The following is a 22,663-nucleotide window of genomic DNA, read 5'->3' as shown; positions in this document are numbered from 1 at the left end:
GCAGTCCAGAAAGCTGCAGTATTTCCTCCAAGAAAAAAAAAAAAGCCTGCTTCAACCCCTGCTGCAAGCAAAGTCCTGATTCCCTCTGCTGGCTATCTCGAACAGCAAAGCAATTTTTGCAGCAAAGCTGCTGCCGCTGGAACTGAACCCAGGGAACTCAAATTCGGGTGGTGGATTATTTCTTATCCTTCCCTCCATCTACCCCACACAAGAGCTGCCTTTTTTTTCTTGCCAAGTGGCAAGGTAAGCCACACTGCTAAAGCAAACACAGAAGACCACGGGAGGGAAGAGAGGACGAAGGGAGGAAGGAAGAGAAAGACAAAAATAAAAGCAGACGGACGACCCGTGCTGGTTAAAATGGAACAAGTGTGTCCCAGATGCTTTCAGAACCTGTTAACATACGAAAGCCAGATGAATCCAAGACCCGGTCCAGAAACTAACCTTTTACTTCTCGGACGACACGGAGGATGCTAAGCATTGAAGCAATTTGAGAGTCTATGCCAGGACTACTATTAGCAAGCCCTGCATCGTCAGATCACAAGGACCCACTTGCCATAGCCGAAATGATCATTCTTACCCTTACATCCGTTTTGTAAGCATCAAAGGAGGTATCCCATTAGGTTTACAGGCGTCTTCATAAATAAAAGCTCTGGTTCTCTCACTGTCTATCTATGATGATTTTGATTCAGGGATGCTTTAATCACTTTCCCGATGTCATCACAAAAAAAAGCACAATTACCTGACAGAGTTTTTCCCCACCAATAATAAGTAATATTCTGACATGTCTGTCGGCTGTTACATTATAATACAAATGGTTTCAGCGAAAATATATTTCCTTTAAGGGTCCCTTTTCAAGGCAGTCAAGGCTAAAATTAGACATGCCAGCTGTGTTTTGCTGTGAGCGCTCACGCATGCCCAAAGCGTGGCCAGACCAACATTGAGCGCCTCTCCACTTCGTCAAACCAGCTCTGTTCTCCCCAGCCTAGAGCTGCCTTTTCAGATAAGAGGTTCCTGGTACAAATCCAGCTTCCTAGTGAGGAAGAACAGAGAATTCCAGCCCGGTGCACAATATGGTATCCAGCCACAAACAAGCCCTGCCGCCCGTGAGGTCACTGGCTTTCACTCAGGGGTCTGGTTATTAGAAGCTGTGTGAGTGCATGGATATTCCTTGGAAAAAGTTAAGGATGGTGGATAAATAGCTTTATGTTTGACAAGAATAACAACCAGAAAGAAGGAAGGAGAGAGGGTGGGAAGGTAGGAGTTAGAAGCCCTGATATCACTGTCATTAAGAGAATTAAATCAATTCCACCAACATTGAAATGTGTTCTTCTGGGCCTTATTCGTCCCATCCAGAAAGTGGAAATGCTGCCAACTTATGTGGCTGAAGGTGGTAAACGGAATCAGATACTAAATCAAAACTACATTGATTTAAAAATCATTCAGTGGCATCTCAATGCTCAGACAATAAAGTCTTGGCTTCTTGGAATAGTTTTCAAGACCCTTGAAAACCCAACTTTATTCTCCAGCCTCAGACAGTAAACTCTGGCCCTCGTAGTCTATATCTGAGTCACAGTGAACTGCTTTTAAAGTGGAATGTGCGGAGGATCCCTGGGTGGCTCAGCGGTTTGGCACCTGCCTTCAGCCCAGGGCCTGAATCTGGAGTTCCGGGATCGAGTCTCACGCCGGGCTCCCTGCATGGAGCCTGCTTCTCCCTCTGCCTGTGTCTCTCTGCCCCTCTCTCTCTGTCTCTATAAATAAAATCTTTAAAAAAATAATAAACTGGAATGTGCCCTCTCAGGGACTTCTGTCATCTGCTCTGCCCCAAATGGTCTTGCATCCCCATTCAGCCCATCCTTCAGCTCTCAACACGGATATCACCCCTCGGAATAGCTTTCCCTAAAGCCTCCTTTCCCTGCTGCACCTTATATTTGCCCTAAAAGGATGCTTATCCTGGGCAACTGTCTGTTAATTGCATGTTTGTTTCTTCTAGGATGCCGGAAAAGCATCAGGAAAAGCAGAAAAGTAGGAGTCCCCATCATTCTCATTCACGTTCCTATTTCCACAAACTGTCATGGAATCTGACACAAAATGGTGCTCTGCAAGTGTTTGAAGAGTAAGATACCTTAAACCCGATAAAAATTCTAACTCAATTCGTATCCTCTCTCAGTACATTTCAGTACACTTCTGGATGCAGGGGATAGAGTGGTAACACGGATCAGAACAATGTCCATCCCTCATAGAATATATATTCTAGTGAGGGAGATAAGCAAAGAAGTAAGCAAGTAAACAGGCATTATCAATCAGGTAATATGTAGTACTGTTCATAAATATAAAGCTAAGTAAACAGAAAGAGTCACAGGAATTCCACTTTAAATAAGATAGTCAGGAAATGCTCACCAAGAAAGAGCTCTGAGGTTAAAGGAAGAGTGGGAACCACACCCTGGGTGTTGTGTACTATGAGAGCACTTCTTGTGAGAGCCAAGGCCTTCGTTCCAATCCTGCCTTTGCCAGATCACTCTGCCTCCTTTCTCATCCATCCAGTGTCACTACACACTTCATACGGTTATCATGAAAATTCACCACAACAAACATGCAAAGCATTTATAACCCCTTGGAACATACTGGATCTGCCCAATAAATGTCAGCTTGTCTCTGGGGGAAGATCATCCCAGGCAGAAAGAACAGGAAGAACAGAAGGCCTGGCAGCAAGAACACTTCTTTTGAAATGTGTGAGAAATGGCATAGGGACTGAAATGGAGCAAGTAAGAAGTAAAGACTATCAAACAAGACTAGAGAGGTTCCCTAGACCAGATCATATAAGCCTTGATGAGGAAAGCTAAATTGCTGACAGGTAATAGTATAGCCTGGACTCTACCCAAATATTTTGATTATAGATCTAGCCATCTTCAACTATGGAATGCTGTTCTCCTAAATGACTTATTAAGGCTCCTCCAAATACTAAGACTTTTAAGGTCAGGATCCTCAATTTTGCCATGATGAGCAAAGGCTATCAATATTCTTTTACTAATAACTGGCCTAGCTACTCCTTGGAAGGAAAAGATTAGTGTCTTATTTACAAATGAAAGACCAAATAAATAACTCCTTCACCCACGCTATAGCTCACTTATATGTAAAGTTCCCAGCATGTGTTGATGCTTTCTGCAATTTCTACACAAATTGCCACTTTACAAAATGGTATTGGATTATTGCTATATTCTTGGCATCAACTGTCATTAGTCTAAGCACATTCATCGAACACTTAAAGCTTTTCTTAAATAATGCAAAGACAGTTTACCACTTGTGAGAATCGCAGAACCTGTGTTTTATTTATTTATTTATTTATTTATTTATTTATTTATTTATTATTTATTTGTTTGTTTGTTTATTATTTATTTTCCTTCAGAGATACCAGTAGCCATCACAACTGAGGAGGCAAGATACTCGTGTCGGAAATGGTTTTTATATCATGTCTACTCTGTTGGAGCCATAGTGCTTTCCATTTAAATGATCAAGTTAAGGTAGGAGGTAACTAATTTAAAACACTCTCTAAATCAGAAGCCAGCTGTGTCCCATTTGCCAAGTAACAAACAAATTTTGTACAAATCCAAGAGCAGCAAACTCATCAAAGGGCATGGACTCTTACAGATTCACGGGATTCATGGCACAGACTGGAGAGGCACTGATTTAAGACAAGTTCTTGGTTTCTAGGATAGAGACAACATCTCAGACATACCATCCATAAATAGAGAAGTGACGGTACCGAAACGAGGTTCAGTTGGGTAGAGACAGAGATTCTCTTCTGGTTTGCTCTTGATCTATCCAGTCAAAGAATAACTGGGTCCTCTCTTTGGCTGATTTATTTTTTAAATGACAAAGACTTAGTCAAAAGCAAAAGGAAAGAACAATAGAGAGAGAGGCATCATCATCATCATCATCATCACCATCATCATCACCATCATCATCATATGCTATCTTTGAAAGCAAGTATACTATTCTTACATTCATGATCATGAATAAATTAAAACAAACAAAACTGCCACTCGGTATTTGTTGCCCTCTTTATTCAAATTTGTGAAATCTCTTCAACACAGCAGTTGCCAAACAGATATTAAAGGTAAATGTTGTTGTTGTTGTTGTTGTTGTTGTTGTTGTTGTTTTTAGAAGACAAGATGGTAGATCACAAACTCCAACAGTAAAGTAGTAGTCTTTTGTCCTACTGGACATACCCATGGTTTAGGAACATACCCGAGACAAACTAGGAGAAAGAGACCACTAGTGATTCAAGCATTTGTGGTCCAAATTTAAACTATAATTAAATGTAAAATTTTAATGTAGATAAAAACAATGAAAATTGGCCTTGCTTCTGAGCAAAATTATAATGGACTATATTTTAAGACAGTCAACCAAATGGAGAAGAATAATTTAAAACAATGAACATTATTAACTTCAACGAAGTTTTACTGAGCATCTTGTATGTGCCTAAATAACCAAGAATAGCAATATAAAAACCATCACCCTTGTCCTCAAGTAGACTTAACATCTCCATATCTATTAAACATCAGTCATTCATAAATGACCTAAATGCCTTTCCTCTTATCTAAATACTAAATTTTAATAATTGTTATTAAATAACTTTAAGTTGACCCAATTTTTTAAATACATATTTTATTATAAATTTAAACAATGATATACTTGAAAACTTATGTTTATTTTGTTTTATTATCTTTTTAAAAATACTTATTTATTCTCTTGTTTTTTATATACTTAATACTGTGGTAGTCACATATGTTTCTCCTTTACCACTAGGATTACCAAGAGTCACATTTCTCCTCTTCATTGAAATTAGGCATGACAATGTGACTTGCTATGGCCAATAAAAATATGAAGCAAAAGTGATGCATGTAGAATCTTTTAACTGTTGCTGTTTGATTCACTGGTCCACTCTTCCCTGATGGAAGCATGTGCTTAGATGGAGGAAGCATATTGGAAGGCTTAGAATAGCTGCTTCAAATAGTCACCTGAACCAGCCACTGACTTGTCACGAGCAAGAAATAAACTTTTGTTGTAATTATGCTAATGAGATTTAGTGACTTACCACAGCATCACTTAGCCTACCCTGACTAATATGATATTACTTGTAGTGTGATTTTATGCTTATTGATTTCTTTCTTTGAGAGTCTCTCCCACTAATATCCAAGCTAAAAGGGCAAGGAATTTATCTATCGTCTTCACTGTTAAATCTCCAGCACCCAGAACAATCCTTGGGATTTAATAGACATTTAATAAATATTTGTTAGATAAATGAGTAAAATATTAATTTAAAATCATCTAATTTATCTATCAGTGGTTAAAATGCAATACTTCATGAAATAGAAGGGAAATGAGGCTTATACTTAAAATGGAAAAAATGTTTAAGTCTTCTAGGAGGAAAATTGCTACGAGTGGAACTACTAAATGTTCAGAGACAGGGAAGGTTTTTTTGTACTGATCATATAGATGGCCTTTCATATACTAGATGCTGTACTAGAATTTCAGAAATGTTTCCCCAGTTAGAACTTAACAAGTTACTGGAAAATGGGTATGATTCTCCCTACTTTTTAGTTGAGCAAATTAAGAAGGAAAGGGTTTAGCTATCCAAACCAAATTAATACAGTTGTAACGTGGTAGGGGAATATTCCTAAGTCACATCTGCATAAAGCCCAAACCCAGATTTTTTTCTCAGCATCACTTGATGGAGATCTTAAATGTTTTATTCCAAAACTAGATTAAGATAATCTTTGTGTTTACAACAGAAAACTCACAGTATACATAAAAGTCCTAAATAAGTCAGTGTGTTTTCATAGAAACAGATGGTACTGAACAGAGAAAAAACTGGAAAGAAAGAACATGGCCTTCTATCAAATAGTATAAACTCTATTTGGACCACAGATGTGATGGTTAATTGTATGTGTCAACTTGGCTAGGCTATAGTGCCCAGTCATTTGGTCAAATACCAGTCTAGATGTTGCTGTGAGGTATTTTTCGATGTGGTTTACATTTACATGAGTAGACTCTGAGTAAAGCACCTTATTCTTCACAATGGGACTGAACTTCATCCAAAAACGTAAAGGCTTTAAGAATGAAGACTGAGATCCTTTTAGAAGGAAGAAATTCTGTCTCCAGACTGCCTTTGGCTTCTAGATTCGACGTCAGCTCTTCCTGAGTCTTCAGCCTGACAACCTGACCTGAAGTTTGGGGATCCACTCCCACCCCCCAGAATCACATGAGCCAATTCCTTTAAGATTCTCTTTGCATACAAACACATCTTACAGGTTATGTTTTTCTGGAAAACCCAGACAAATACACTAGGTTAATAAAATGAAATAAATGACAGCAATGAAGGTCAGTGATATAGGCACTCTTACACATTCCTAGTAAATATCTATAATGGTTCTAATAGAGCTTAACAAAATGTATAGCCTTAAAACTTTTCATCCTTGTCAGTCCCAGTAATTTCGGTTCTAGGAATCCAAACAGATCATCACTAGACATTTAGGAATAGGTAATTGGAGAACTCTGAGTATCCAACTCTAGTTTGGTTAAGTAAATCACAGTACAGAGTATGATTCAACCATTAAAATGATACTTAAGAAATACTTTAACATATGGGAAATGCTTAAGTCAAATAGTTAATGAAAAAATCAGAATACAGGGACACCTGAGTGGCTCAGCAGTTGAGCGCCTGTCTTTGACTCAGGGGGTGATCCTGTGGTCCTGGGATCAAGTCCCACATAGGGCTTCCTGCATGGAGCCTGCTTCTCCCTCTGCCTATGTCTCTCTCTCTATCTCTCATGAATAAATACATAAAATATTTTTTAAAAAAGAAAAAATCAGAATACAACCTTGTATATACAGTAGGTTTCCAACTATGAACTAAAAACACATAGACAAGACAATAGAACAACTACATCGAAGTAACAATAGTGGAAATGTTTCCTCTATGATAGTGTTATTGGTGATTTTACTTTTTTTCCTTATCCTTCCAGAAATCCCAGCATTTTTCAAATTTGTCTTAAAATGAGCATATATTTCATTATTTAAAATAAATATTATTTTTAAAGAATTCTCTTAGGTAAGTATATTCTTAAGATTTTTGTTGTTGGGGGATCCCTGGGTGGCGTAGCGGTTTGGCGCCTGCCTTTGGCCCAGGGCGCGATCCTGGAGACCCGGGATCGAATCCCACGTCGGGCTCCCGGTGCATGGAGCCTGTGTCTCTGCCTCTCTCTCTCTCTCTCTGTGAATATCGTAAATAAATAAACAAAAAATTAAAAAAAAAAGATTTTTGTTGTTGTTGTTGTTGTTGTTAGCTGACAGGACATTTTAAAACACCCAGATATGACATTAAAATAAATTGTGTGTGCACTTGAAATAGCCATTTCCTTCTTACCTGAATCAAACATCACTTTAAGAAAAGTTTACCTTTCTTTAAAGACTGGGAGCATAAATTCTATAATTTAACAATGACAAAACTCTGATTTAAGGCCTATAACCAAATATCCTCATTTAAAGAAAGAAAAACAGCTACCAACGGCAAAGGACATATCTTTGCAGACACTACAGTAAACCTACATAAGTATCTAAAACATTAATTTTTTTTTTTAAAGATTTTATTTATTTATTCATGACAGTCACAGAGAGAGAGAGAGAGAGAGAGGCAGAGACATAGGCAGAGGGAGAAGCAGGCTCCATGCAGGGAACCCGACGTGGGATTCGATCCCGGGTCTCCAGGATCGCGCCCTGGGCCAAAGGCAGGCGCCAAACCGCTGCGCCACCCAGGGATCCCTAAAACATTAATTTTTTTAATATCCACTAATTCTGCCTTTGCATTTCTTTCTCTTTTTTTTTTTTTTTGCATTTCTTTCTCATAAGTTTATTTGTAAACATCAGTTTGCTTACAATATGCTGTAGAAACAGGGAATTTCTTTCTTTCTTTCTTTCTTTCTTTCTTTCTTTCTTTCTTTCTTTCTTTCTTTCTTTCTTTTTGGGGGGGTGGCTATCACTGTCTCCTTGTATATTTCCGTGCAAAGAATTCCACTATTTGCAGACCACTGAGCCAACTTTGTCTTCATGTAGCTGGCAGATTCTTGTGGCCTTCTTACAAACACACCTTCCGCCATGACTTTTTCCAGCAGTGAACCAGAGCTTTAGAAAACACCAACTAACAGCCTCAAAGTCAGGACAGATGAGTAGCTGCTTTGTCACATGAGAAACACATTTTCCTAAAAGGAATATCATTACTTTGTATTCACTATTCAGCTTCCAGCTGCCAAAAGCTAAGCAAGGTAGGTCAATATGACCACATTTGATTGGCTGGGCTGAGCCTTCTCTCTAGAAACATCTGCAGAAGTCCAGGCTAAAAGTTCACTACTAATTAGAATCACTATGCTATACACCTAAAACTAACATAATATTGTATGTCAACTATATTTCAATTAAAAAATTTTAAAAAAGAAATTAAAAAAGAAGAATTACTGGATAAAATACAAGATATCCAGTTAAACTTGAATTTCAGACAAACGATGAATACATTTTTTAAAAAGATTTTTATTTATTTATTTATTTATTTATTTATTTATTTATTCATGAGAGACACAGACAGAGAGAGAGAGGCAGAGACACAGGCAGAGGGAGAAGCAGGCTCCATGCAGGGAGCCCGATGTGAGACTTGATCCCGGGTCTCCAGGATCACACCCTGGGCCGAAGGCAGGTGCCAAACCGCTGAGCCACCCAGGGATCCCGATTAATACATTTTTAATACAAATTATGTCCCGCCCAAATATTGCACATGGCACTTCTCATGAAATATCTGGGCCATACTTTTAAAAAGCACTCAATGCTTATCTGAGACTTAAATGTACCTGGGTGTTACATACTTTTTATTTCCTAAAGCTAACAAACTTAATCCTAATTGATGCACTTAGAAGGTCTACAGGTCTTTTAGAGGATATAAGAATTGGTAGAAAGTTCAAACTTAATGACAACGGAAATGCTTAATATATTCAATCCTCTTTACACTCAAACCACGTAAACCAAAAATGTCCCCATTTTAAGTCTCTTAAGAAGAATCCATACACTGATCTCTGGGTTTTTTGGTTTTTTTTTTTATGATTGTAAACTTGTTTTTTTTTTTCCTTTTACACGAGGAAACATTTAAATTTTTTCTTAAGTTGTTATTCAACGCAATAAAGTACCTATCAAAAATGACAGATGCCTAGATCCTATCCCTGATATCAGAAAGTTGCAACCTAGAGAACCAGACAAAAGCACAAAATAATAGAGAAAAAGAGACCAAGGCAGTTCTCCTGTGTCCATGATCAGTGTGTACTGCGATCAAGAATAAGTGTCTAGCAACTATATAGTAATTTGTCAGCAGAAGTTTATGTCTCTTGTCTCCAAGAAATAAAAGTTTGGACTTGTATTTTGAAAGTCTACACTTCATTTTTTTCTAGTAATTTCTATCGCACATTACAGAGATATCAGCTGAGGTCAATTAGAAATAAACAAAAACCTGTCTTTCATGACAGTTTGAAAAGTGCTGATCTAGAAAATATTCAATTGTCTTATTTCCTTTCATTTCCACTTGCACATTTCTAGTGGTGGAGAAGTTGCATCGATGTGTTTTCTGATTGAGATACAAGGAATAATGAAACTCATATGAACTACAAAGGAAAAATGCAATTCTCTCAGATTTACTTTTCTTGTCTTCCTAACTCACTTTTTAAAAATCTATTCCTTACCCTCTAACCTATGTCACCTTCCTGACCCCAAGGACAATATTTAAGAGTACCAAACCCAAAGCCAGGAGATGTGAGACTTGTTGCTTGGGACCCTGGATAGAATGATTCCCCAGCCAAAGCCTCTTGTGTAAAATGTAGGTTGTAATGAGGTCATCTAAGGTCGTTTCCTAACTCCAATAGTCCACGATGCCGGGATATGCTTGTTAAACTCCGATGACACCGCATCATTTTAGCTCCAGGGATACACTGGCTGGCCCCTGGGGTGGATGGCGAGCTTCAGGCCAATAGCACAAGCTTGACATGCTTCAGCCAGGGGCTTTATGTGACGCCCAGCCATTCCCAACAGCTGTAGGCTGGGAGGCCCCAAGTCCAAAAATAGCCACACAAATTATGATTTCCCTTCTAGAGATGACATCTCTGTGAATGGCACTAAATCAAGGCCAAGCAGTTAGCCTGACACTCTAGCCAATGCCTCGAAAACAGCTCAATCCCTGGAAGTCTAGGTGTACCATCCATCCCACCCAGGGCTTTCAGTATTTGAATGTTGATGCTCATTCTGCAGTCAGGAAACATAATTATTCGTTTTTCTTTAAGGAAGTTTATGACCGAAGGTAATGGGGGGAACATAAATGTACTGACTGTTTACTGACACTCATAAATGCTATGAACACAGACATATAATTGTCTCCTGAAGATCTGCTCTTGTAGTGTAGAATCTTCATTTTTAGCAATTTAACTACTGAAAGTTTACCCACCTTGAGGAGAATTATTTAGTGGAAAATAAAACTTAGCACCTATTTCATTCCGTGCTCCAACAACTTTCATCCTTTCAGAAAACTGGCTTTCCCATAAAATTTGCAGAAGGTAGCTTGTTATATAGGGCTAGTAAAACTAAGAGGTAATTAGTACAAACCAAACCTCTAAATAATAATGTCAAGTTTTAACATTTGCAGAGTTCTGGATCAACATTAACTAATAACTCCTCTCTCTGTTTTCCTCTGTGAGAAAAAAACTTTGTTATTCACAAATTATCAAGATAGAAAACAAAACAAAGAAATTGGTTCTGGCTAATTAGAAAAAAAAAGAAGAAAGAGGAAGAAGAAGAAGAAGAAGAAGAAGAAGAAGAAGAAGAAGAAGAAAAGAAGAAGAAGAAGAAGGAGGAGGAGGAGGAGAAGTAGAAGAAAGAAGAAGAAGAAGAAGAAGAAGAAGAAGAAGAAGAAGAAGAAGAAGAAGAAGAAGGAGGAGGAGGAGGAGGAGGAGGAGGAGGAGGAGGGGGAGGGGGAGGAGGAGGAGGAGAAGGAGGAGAAGAAGAAGAAGAAGAAGAAGAAGGAGGAGGAGGAGGAGGAGGAGGAGGAGGGGGAGGGGGAGGAGGAGGAGGAGAAGGAGGAGAAGAAGAAGAAGAAGAAGAAGAAGAAGAAGAAGAAGAAGAAGAAGAAAGAAGAAGAAAGAAGAAGAAGAAGAAGAAGAAAGAAAGAAAGAAAGAAAGAAAGAAAGAAAGAAAGAAAGAAAGAAAGAAAGAAAGAAAGAAAGAAAAGGTAAGCAGCTCAGGTCAGAATTCAGCAAGTGCAAGCAAATGTTTACACCTGTTCAGAGTTAAGAACAATGGTCACTTATGACTAGGATGGACCATTAGGTCACACTGAGCTCATTTTTAGGAGACCGTCCAGGAAGGCTTGGCATTGCAGAATGGGAGAAACCAGTGTGAAATCCCTAGACTTTTGGATTACTGCTCTCCTACCTTAACTGCTGCAATGACAGGTACATGTGTGTGTGCAGGGGAGGAGGGACAGAGACGCTGCAAGTAACTCAGTGTGTACATGGCCTGCCTGTAGCTCTCCCCCAACCCCCCAATGGGCAGCTTTGCTAAATTTGTCAGTTAACCTTGCCTTACCCCTTCCAGGAGTGGCCGTACTGTCAGGGTCCCCAGGATGTCACCTCTTGGCTAGCAAAGAGAGTTAAAAGTGAACCACTCCAACAAAGGAAAAAAATAACAATGCTGAATAAGACCCCTTACCAGCTCATCTCTTTTCCTTCCTCTCCAAATTCAGTAGGAAAGAGAATTGAGAGCTTGTCAGGATTAGCTGCATGGCATTAAACAGTCCCTCCCAGGGAAGGCACAGAGAAGAGACTCCCTGGTACCTTGCTTTGGGGAGTGGCCCATAGGAACCCAGTGTCAGCAAGTCTCCAAAAAAGCAGCATCTGGAAAAGGAGACATCTCGCCCAGAGATGCCTCTTTCTTCCTCCCCTCCCAGACCTTAGGCTGAAAACATTGAGTTCTCTTGGTCTATAAAGGAGGACATATTATTAAAAGGGCCATAGGGAAGCCCGTCTATTTCTCAATGTCCTAGAATGCCATCCAACCATCTGGGGTCAGATGCCCATTCTTCATCTCTCTCTGACTAGGGGGTGGGAGGCTCATGCCAATGCTTGAGTTCATTCTGATTTTAAGATTAAGACAGAGTTTTCTCTCCCCTCCTGAGAGAAAGGTACACAGGTGTCCAGAGAGAGGGAAACAGTCAGGGACCACTGTGCTAATGTGGACCTGTGGATCTGGTGGTTTTGACAATGGGAAACCAAAGGTGGTTCTGAAGTGGGATCTGGTGTCCAGATCCAGCTTACTTATTTTTGCTGAAAACTTTAAAAATTAGTTTCCTGGTAAAGAAACAATGTTGTGTCAAGGTCCCTGGAAAAATTAAACAGTGTTATTCTGTAAGGTCTTAATGGGAGGATCTATCCATTTTGACCAGGGATAAATGTATTCGATTCAATATGTTTGGTTTGGGAAATCTCTTTTTGTCAAACCCAGGATAACCAATTGTCCATTATACCATGTCCTTGCTAAGAGAAGCTGATGTAGAAATATTTAACCACCCCATCCATAAACATTTCTTTCCTCCCAGAGCAGAAAAAGGCTGATCTTCTCAAGGCCTAATGTTATTTATTTTCCAGTGAAGGGATATGATTTTTATGCCAGGTACAGTTTTCCTTTAGCATTTTTAAGTGCCTGCTTTTTAAGTGACTCCTAGAACTGAGATCCTGACCACTTGCCCTTGTTAAATATCTGGTGATCCTTTTACCCAACAGATGGGAAGGGCCTCCTGATATGCCCCTGGCCTAATTTCAATTTGGGTAATTGCATTCTGTCGACTTGAAATTTCCCCACCAGTTTAACCTGCCTGGGATATGGTGCCTCCTTCTCGGTCCTGAACTGCCTGGCGTGCCGATGGAGGCTGGGGAACACCTGGTGCATTCCACCCCAGAAGTGGATACATTTTAGTGGCAGGTGCAAAGGTTTTCTTCAGCTGAATACAAATTCTAACATAGGAATGAGCCTCTTGGATGCTTTTTATTTTTATTTTTCTCAATGAACATAACTTTCGCAGAACCAAAAATATAAAAGCATCCAAAGCATCAATATGAATGGAAAAGAAAATACATGCTCACTAAAACCAATCTATTGTGTGATCATTTTGCATTCCGTGAATCTTACAATGCTTCTAGATTTGAATGTTGACAATAAGGATAAATAATTCACATAAAGCAATCATTCCTTTTCTCAAAGAATTTTACACACAAATACATGTACACACGGGGGCACATGGGTATGTGCACACATCCTTCCATGCACGTATAGGGGTGTGTGTGTTTGGGTATACCAACTCTTACCTCCCTCTGGAGGGTCCTTTTTAGTTGGGAATAAAAACAGCTTTCCCCACAAAAATACCATGTTAGGCATTCTATGCATATCTTATTTGAGTAGGTAATACATTTAACTGTAAAGAGCTTATCTCCTGTAACAAACTGGAATCTTAGAAGGTATCCTATCCGTTTCTGTTTCCCTGGCACCTAGAACATAGTAGGTACTTAACTAATGGATTAAAATATAGACTACGTAGACAAACCTATTTAATCTTTAGCTCTAAGACCCAAAATGCAATTTAAGGACTGCAGGTCAAGGTATAGTTTTTTAAGGTACACCTTAAAACTCCGGGAACATTGGTGGCCCCAAAGTCACATCCCTTGGCTACCTGAGCTCTAGGAACAGTTACGTGCAAGCATAGGCTCACCTTGCAAACGACCAATACCATCTCTCAGAGGTGACTGCCAGAGATGCTGGTCTGCAGATTCAAGGCGAGTGCACCAAACCAACAGTAAACCAGTGGAAGATAGGGGCTAGTAGAGAAATGCTCCTGCCTTCCAGACTTCAGGCAGACAATCCTGGAAGTCCTTCCATACCTTCTCTGCATATCTCCATAAAACTGAATCCCACTGACCAACCTCAGTTTTTTTTTTCTTTTTCTGTAATCTTTTTCTCTGTGACCTTGATAACACACCATTGTATTGGACATTTCTCCTTCCCATCTTCCCACTCCCTTGCTCCTGCTTCAGGGAATCACCTCTCAAATGGACTATCTGCCCCCTTGCCTCAGGCTCCGAATTTGGGGGAACCCAGACTCTAATGACTTAGGACATCACCATGCTGACAGTCACACCAGCAGACTATCCACATATGAACACATAGAGTACCTATTCCCCCACCATTCATTTTCTTTCCCTATCATAGGACAGATAAGCCATACACCAAGACCACTCTGATATATATATAGGCTGACAGATTATATGCTATATTTATGCCAGGAAAAAGGAGGAGAACTAAGATTGTGCCTTGATGTATTCTAACCATATTAGTTTAGCTCTAAATATCTTACCTTACCAATGGCTCAAGAGGCATTCCCAGAGTCTCATAATTAGTAGGACAGTCCAGATTCTGCCTCATTTTAGCCTCTGCAGGTCATCATAAATTAGCTTAGAGGCCCCAAGCCTCTGTATGACTCAAGCTGACTTGAATCCTAATTTGTACTATGCAGCAACCTTAGCAATGCCACTTGCATGCTTAAGTCTTTTGCTCTCTTGGCCCTTGGAAAAAACATATTTGCAGTAGCACCTGTCTCTGCCATCCCTGTTTAGTGTAGATCATCAATGGGTAGTGTCCTAACCTAAGAATACAGCCTGATGAAGACTTGGGTCCACCATGTAATGACTATGCACGTCATGAAGCCAAGGGCGGGCTGCCACAGAAGAGGGCCAAGCCATCTTTGAGTTGACTGCCTCATACTCACTGGAGGGCTACCCTGTTGGCCACACTAGATAGAGAAATGCAGGGAATTCTCAGCAGTTTTGAAGACACCGGTGTTTAGACCTCTGGCTTCTTTAAGGGCAAATTGAGGCCAGTGCCTAATATAGTAGCCAGAGTGGGCCTAAGGTGAGCTGAGGGACCAGTCTTTCAGTTCATGGAAAGGACTGTAGTACCTTAAAAGTAGTATTAGAGAAGACCCATGAGGGATATGGATCATCCTTTGATTCTCATAAAATTGATGATTTTTTATAAGACTGTAAAAGCTCTACTTTCTCACTATAAAATGCAAAATTGCATTAAAACAATTGTATAAAAATTACATTAAACATACATCTCTTGGGATCCCTGGGTGGCGCAGCAGTTTAGCGCCTGCCTTTGGCCCAGGGCGCGATCCTGGAGACCCGGGATCGAATCCCACATCGGGCTCCCAGTTCATGGAGCCTGCTTCTCCCTCTGTCTGTGTCTCTGCCTCTCTCTCTGTGTGTGTGTGACTATCATAAATAAATAAAAATGAAAAAAATTAAAAATAAATAAATAAAAGCTGCACTTAAAAAAATACATCTCTGATCCTATCTGATCCTATCACACAGAGGTAACAGCTATTAATATTTGCTCTATTTGTTTCTAGTTTTTCCTATGAATAATGAATATATATTTCTCTCTTTCTCTGTGTTGTCCCTCTGTCCATATATGTGAGATCTAGAAAAAAATATTGTATTTCTGTGCACTTCCTTCTTCTGACAACATACCATGAACATTTTCTTTGAACACAGCACTTAATGGGGGCATAATATATAATCATAATATTTTGTAATTCTCTGTTAGGGATGTATAAGGTTTTTTAATGTTTGTTATGTATAACCTTATATTTATATATATTTCATATATACATGTTTTGAAATCCGCCCCCCCCCCTCAGTGTGGATTCTGGGATTCCTTTCTGCAACAAGGGCCAGATATCCATCAGTGGGCAGTGTCTGGGTCATCCACATGACCATGACAAGCCACCTTCTGTGTGTTGATATCTAGCCTCATGGTCACAAGATGACCACAGCAGTGTTGGCCACGTTATAATCGCCCACCTCAAGTGGTTTCTTCTTCCTCTGGTATCTTTTAAAAATGTAAGAAATCTTACTAAAGGCTCCTGCCCCCAACAGTCTGCTCCTCACAGTTCATTGGACAAAACGGGTCACGTGCAATTTCCCAACTCATTCACTGATGCAGATGGAAGGGTAATGATTGGTTTAGACTACGTAAGACACACCTCCCTCTGAGCCTAGGCAAAAGATCATTGGCTCCAAGCAAACAGCGGCATATGGCTGGAGAATGGAACATGTGCTGTGGACAAGAAGTGGAGTCCTCCTGAAAAGAAAGGGGGACTTAAAGAGGAACTATATTCAGGGAGGCAAGAAGCAATTGTCTCCAATATAAATTAAACTTGTTTCGTTATCTTCTCACCTACATTATCACGCTCTCTTCCCCGATAACATTGTCCTTCCTTAATTTACCAGCTAGACACTCCTTTTTAATCAAATGTGTGCTGGTTATCCATGAATCTCTAAAAAGTTAACTGAAAAATTAACATCATAATGATAATGAGTTTAAGGTCTTGCTCTCCTTGGGGGCATTTCTGTTCTAAAAGGCAGTTCTGAAAGATATAATCATCTTCACGATCTATAAGACCAAAGTAGTAATGGTAGTATGGCAGGCAAGAAAGGATTCAAGACCCACTGTGACCCTCCTACCTTGCTCACCTTCCTCACTCTGTTACACTCACACTGGCCTCCCTGCTGTCTCTCCAGGAAGCCAGGATACTTACACTTGGGAGCCTTTGCACTTGACTTCCCGCTGCCTGAAACAAGCTTTCTCTAGATAGCCTCAGGGCTTAATTCCTTGCTTCTTATAGTTTTCTTACCCATATGCCACCTTATTAAAGAGGCTTTCCTTGATCCTCTTACATAACATAGTACCTTCACTTCACTCTGTAGCCTATTACCCTACTTTCCACATATTTGGCACTTATAACCACCTGACATGGTATGTAGGTGTTTACTATCTTTCTCCTAAATAGAGAGTAAATCCTATGAGACTAGAGTTTATGTTTTTTTAGATTGATTTCTTTTTTTAATTTATTTATGATAGTCACACGAGAGAGAGAGAGAGAGAGAGAGAGATGCAGAGACACAGGCAGAGGGAGAAGCAGGCTCCATGCAGAGAGCCCGACGTGGGACTCGATCCCGGGTCTCCGGGATCGCGCCCTGGGCCAAAGGCAGGCGCTAAACCGCTGCGCCACCCAGGGATCCCCGAGTTTATGTATATTCATTGTTCGTTCCTCTGAGCCTAGACACAGTGCCTAAAAAGCAGGCATTCCATTGCTAAACATTGATTGAGCTGCATCAGAATAGAAGCCTGATGGCAAGTGATGCAGAGCATTTTCTCATGTGCATGTTGGCCATGTCTATGTCTTCCTCTGTGAGATTTCTGTTCATGTCTTTTGCCCATTTCATGATTGGATTGTTTCTTTCTTTGGTGTTGAGTTTAATAAGTTCTTTATAGATCTTGGAAACTAGCCCTTTATCTGATATGTCATTTGCAAATATCTTCTCCCATTCTGTAGGTTGTCTCTGAGTTTTGTTGACTGTATCCTTTGCTGTGCAAAAGCTTCTTATCTTGAGAGACCACCTCACACCAGTGAGATTGGGGAAAATTAACAAGGCAGGAAACAACAAATGTTGGAGAGGATGTGGAGAAAAGGGAACCCTCTTACACTGTTGGTGGGAATGTGAACTGGTGCAGCCACTCTGGAAACCTGTGTGGAGGTTCCTCAAACAGTTAAAAATATACCTGCCCTACGACCCAGCAATTGCACTGTTGGGGATTTACCCCAAAGATACAAATGCAATGAAACGCCGGGACACCTGCACCCCGATGTTTCTAGCAGCAATGGCCACGATAGCCAAACTGTGGAAGGAGCCTCGGTGTCCAACGAAAGATGAATGGATAAAGAAGATGTGGTCTATGTATACAATGGAATATTCCTCAGCTATTAGAGATGACAAATACCCACCATTTGCTTCAACGTGGATGGAACTGGAGGGTATTATGCTGAGTGAAGTAAGTCAATCAGAGAAGGACAAACATTATATGTTCTCATTCATTTGGGGAATATAAATAATAGTGAAAGGGAATATAAGGGAAGGGAGAAGAAATGTGTGGGAAATATCAGAAAGGGAGACAGAACGTAAAGACTGCTAACTCTGGGAAACGAACTAGGGGTGGTAGAAGGGGAGGAGGGCGGGGGGTGGGAGTGAATGGGTGACGGGCACTGGGGGTTATTCTGTATGTTAGTAAATTGAACACCAATAAAAAATAAATTAAAAAAAAAAAGAATAGAAGCCAATGGGACCTAATCCTGTGTAGTCATCTTTCTGTCATAACTCTGATGCCCACAGTAAGTCTAAGGAGGTCATATTTTCTTTTTCACCTATTTCCCTGTAGGCAAGACCTTCATTTTCCAGGATGCACTGTGTAGCTGTGTATGTCTTGAAATCTGAACAGTATCTATCTCTCTACTATGAAATAAAAGGCAAGTCCCAACTTAAGACACATCCTATAACTTGTAATACTATCTAATTAATAAAATGTGTTTCAATTCTGATTAAAATTTATCTTGAGTGCCAGAAATACTCATAAAAGCATATCTAAAAGCTACAAGGAAATAAGGTAATGTAATTATTCAACAATAACTTAAGAAGTACATTACCATGTGACTTGGAGCTCCCATCTAATGCTCTGGTTGAGACAGATACACACACACACACACACACACACACACAGAGAGTTTTATTTTTTATTTATTTTTAATTTTTTTAAAATTTATTTATGATAGTCACACAGAGAGAGAGAGAGAGAGAGGCAGAGACATAGGCAGAGGGAGAAGCAGGCTCCATGCACCGGGAGCCCAACGTGGGATTTGATCCCAGGTCTCCAGGATTGCGCCCTGGGCCAAAGGCAGGCGCCAAACCACTGCGCCACCCAGGGATCCCAAGACTAAAGTATTTAACCAATTCGTGTCCAATTATCATCAGTTATATTTCATCCCGTTTCAAGACCCACAGGCCTCCTGATGGCAGCCAGCACAGAAAAACAGAGCTTCGAAAAGTAAAGAACATCTATTGTAAGGCTCCAAACTTCAGTCTCTAGAGTCTTGATCACCCTCCATATAAAATAAAATATGTAAGGCAAATACACAAAAACAAAAGCACACCCAAACAAACTCTACGGGACGTCAGTTAGTCGTACTATACCTTCCCACACCTTCTTTCATTCTATACTCTGTGATTGAAAGTCTGAGTTGCCCCCACCCTGGTGCATCCTATCCAGTGAGAAAAACCCTTTCAGAGCCACAAAGAACAGCTCACCAGAAAAGCCTCTGAAATCGTTGTTGTTCCTGATAATCACTGTCACAATCTCCTTTCTAACAACCCTGTCCATCTGCAAAGCACTTTACTACGGATATCAGGAACATCTTTATGTTGCCAAATAACAACAAAGGAACACGAGCGAAACTATTATCTCTGCTAGAAGAGAAAAACCACAATCCCAGGGCTTGCTTTCTTCTCATATTCTCCTCTGCCTCATTAACTCCATTGCTATGTTACTAATTTCAAAGAAGCAGGAAGAGGTGATGGGAAAGGGGAGGTAAATAATAATCCACATGCCTGTTTCCCATCCCAAGTGCAGGATACACACTGCTTGCCAGACTGTGGGTCGAGCCATACCTTGGTTTAGAGACAGTGAGGATAATAGTAAGTGTACTGGAGGTACATTTGTGGCTGATCCAGGCGTTTACCCATGTAGCTGGAATCTTTATCTCCGAGGCAGGGAACTCGATGACACGGTATGGTGCCCCAGGCCGAGCGTCCTCTTAAACCACTATTCCTGATGGTCCCGATGACTGATGAGGCTTCAGAGATCCTTCGTCTTCCACCACTCACTAGTTCCAACACGGCAGGAATTTAAAAAAGAAACACACCAAAAAAATAGAAAGAAAGAAAGAAAGAAAGAAAGAAAGAAAGAAAGAAAGAAAAAAGGAAAGGTATTGGTAGAACAACACACGCACACACACACGCGCGCACACACACACACACACACACAGCCTTCCCAGATCCTGCCTTCCTTCCCCCAGCTGCCAGGGTCCACTTGGGATGAGGCACTTTGTTCTCTACCCAGGCTGTCTGTAGTGATGTCAATTGCCAGCGTTTGTAAAGAGGGAGAGAAGAAAAAAATCAAAGTCTTTTTAGCACAACTCCGAATCCTTGCAGATCAGCTTCCTGTCTCCTGTTTGTCTCTTTCCCCACCTTAAAGAAAAAGGGAAAAAAAGAAAGAAGAAAGAAAGAAAGAAAGAAAACAAAAAAATGAAAAAGAAAAAAAAAAGAAAGAGAAAGGGGAAAAGAAAACAAAACAAAACAACCTTGCACAGCCTGGTTGCTGCTGTCTCCCTTCCAGAGTGACATGGTGTTCGGGCTCCTCCTGTCCTTTCATTCACTTCCTCTCCTTCCAGCTGGTGGGTGGAACCTCTCCAGGGAGCAGGGTATGCAGTCCAGAAAGCTGCAGTATTTCCTCCAAGAAAAAAAAAAAAGCCTGCTTCAACCCCTGCTGCAAGCAAAGTCCTGATTCCCTCTGCTGGCTATCTCGAACAGCAAAGCAATTTTTGCAGCAAAGCTGCTGCCGCTGGAACTGAACCCAGGGAACTCAAATTCGGGCGGTGGATTATTTCTTATCCTTCCCTCCATCTACCCCACACAAGAGCTGCCTTTTTTTTCTTGCCAAGTGGCAAGGTAAGCCACACTGCTAAAGCAAACACAGAAGACCACGGGAGGGAAGAGAGGACGAAGGGAGGAAGGAAGAGAAAGACAAAAATAAAAGCAGACGGACGACCCGTGCTGGTTAAAATGGAACAAGTGTGTCCCAGATGCTTTCAGAACCTGTTAACATACGAAAGCCAGATGAATCCAAGACCCGGTCCAGAAACTAACCTTTTACTTCTCGGACGACACGGAGGATGCTAAGCATTGAAGCAATTTGAGAGTCTATGCCAGGACTACTATTAGCAAGCCCTGCATCGTCAGATCACAAGGACCCACTTGCCATAGCCGAAATGATCATTCTTACCCTTACATCCGTTTTGTAAGCATCAAAGGAGGTATCCCATTAGGTTTACAGGCGTCTTCATAAATAAAAGCTCTGGTTCTCTCACTGTCTATCTATGATGATTTTGATTCAGGGATGCTTTAATCACTTTCCCGATGTCATCACAAAAAAAAGCACAATTACCTGACAGAGTTTTTCCCCACCAATAATAAGTAATATTCTGACATGTCTGTCGGCTGTTACATTATAATACAAATGGTTTCAGCGAAAATATATTTCCTTTAAGGGTCCCTTTTCAAGGCAGTCAAGGCTAAAATTAGACATGCCAGCTGTGTTTTGCTGTGAGCGCTCACGCATGCCCAAAGCGTGGCCAGACCAACATTGAGCGCCTCTCCACTTCGTCAAACCAGCTCTGTTCTCCCCAGCCTAGAGCTGCCTTTTCAGATAAGAGGTTCCTGGTACAAATCCAGCTTCCTAGTGAGGAAGAACAGAGAATTCCAGCCCGGTGCACAATATGGTATCCAGCCACAAACAAGCCCTGCCGCCCGTGAGGTCACTGGCTTTCACTCAGGGGTCTGGTTATTAGAAGCTGTGTGAGTGCATGGATATTCCTTGGAAAAAGTTAAGGATGGTGGATAAATAGCTTTATGTTTGACAAGAATAACAACCAGAAAGAAGGAAGGAGAGAGGGTGGGAAGGTAGGAGTTAGAAGCCCTGATATCACTGTCATTAAGAGAATTAAATCAATTCCACCAACATTGAAATGTGTTCTTCTGGGCCTTATTCGTCCCATCCAGAAAGTGGAAATGCTGCCAACTTATGTGGCTGAAGGTGGTAAACGGAATCAGATACTAAATCAAAACTACATTGATTTAAAAATCATTCAGTGGCATCTCAATGCTCAGACAATAAAGTCTTGGCTTCTTGGAATAGTTTTCAAGACCCTTGAAAACCCAACTTTATTCTCCAGCCTCAGACAGTAAACTCTGGCCCTCGTAGTCTATATCTGAGTCACAGTGAACTGCTTTTAAAGTGGAATGTGCGGAGGATCCCTGGGTGGCTCAGCGGTTTGGCACCTGCCTTCAGCCCAGGGCCTGAATCTGGAGTTCCGGGATCGAGTCTCACGCCGGGCTCCCTGCATGGAGCCTGCTTCTCCCTCTGCCTGTGTCTCTCTGCCCCTCTCTCTCTGTCTCTATAAATAAAATCTTTAAAAAAATAATAAACTGGAATGTGCCCTCTCAGGGACTTCTGTCATCTGCTCTGCCCCAAATGGTCTTGCATCCCCATTCAGCCCATCCTTCAGCTCTCAACACGGATATCACCCCTCGGAATAGCTTTCCCTAAAGCCTCCTTTCCCTGCTGCACCTTATATTTGCCCTAAAAGGATGCTTATCCTGGGCAACTGTCTGTTAATTGCATGTTTGTTTCTTCTAGGATGCCGGAAAAGCATCAGGAAAAGCAGAAAAGTAGGAGTCCCCATCATTCTCATTCACGTTCCTATTTCCACAAACTGTCATGGAATCTGACACAAAATGGTGCTCTGCAAGTGTTTGAAGAGTAAGATACCTTAAACCCGATAAAAATTCTAACTCAATTC

General features: G+C 40.7%; 1 long non-coding RNA gene across 1 annotated transcript; it reads right to left on the bottom strand.

Annotated features, from left to right (window-relative positions):
• Positions 1-18,811: 18,811 nt before the first annotated feature.
• Positions 18,812-22,068, bottom strand: LOC140629802 (uncharacterized). The gene is made up of 3 exons (XR_012027626.1): positions 21,088-22,068; positions 20,387-20,535; positions 18,812-19,909 (listed from the first exon to the last, which is right to left on the bottom strand). It is a non-coding gene; the product is annotated as an uncharacterized lncRNA (long non-coding RNA).
• Positions 22,069-22,663: the final 595 nt, after the last annotated feature.

This window comes from Canis lupus, unplaced genomic scaffold (genome assembly GCF_048164855.1).
Source record: "Canis lupus baileyi unplaced genomic scaffold, mCanLup2.hap1 Scaffold_266, whole genome shotgun sequence".
NCBI classification, from domain to species: Eukaryota; Metazoa; Chordata; class Mammalia; order Carnivora; family Canidae; genus Canis; species Canis lupus.
This window is presented reverse-complemented; position numbering and strand designations above follow the sequence as displayed.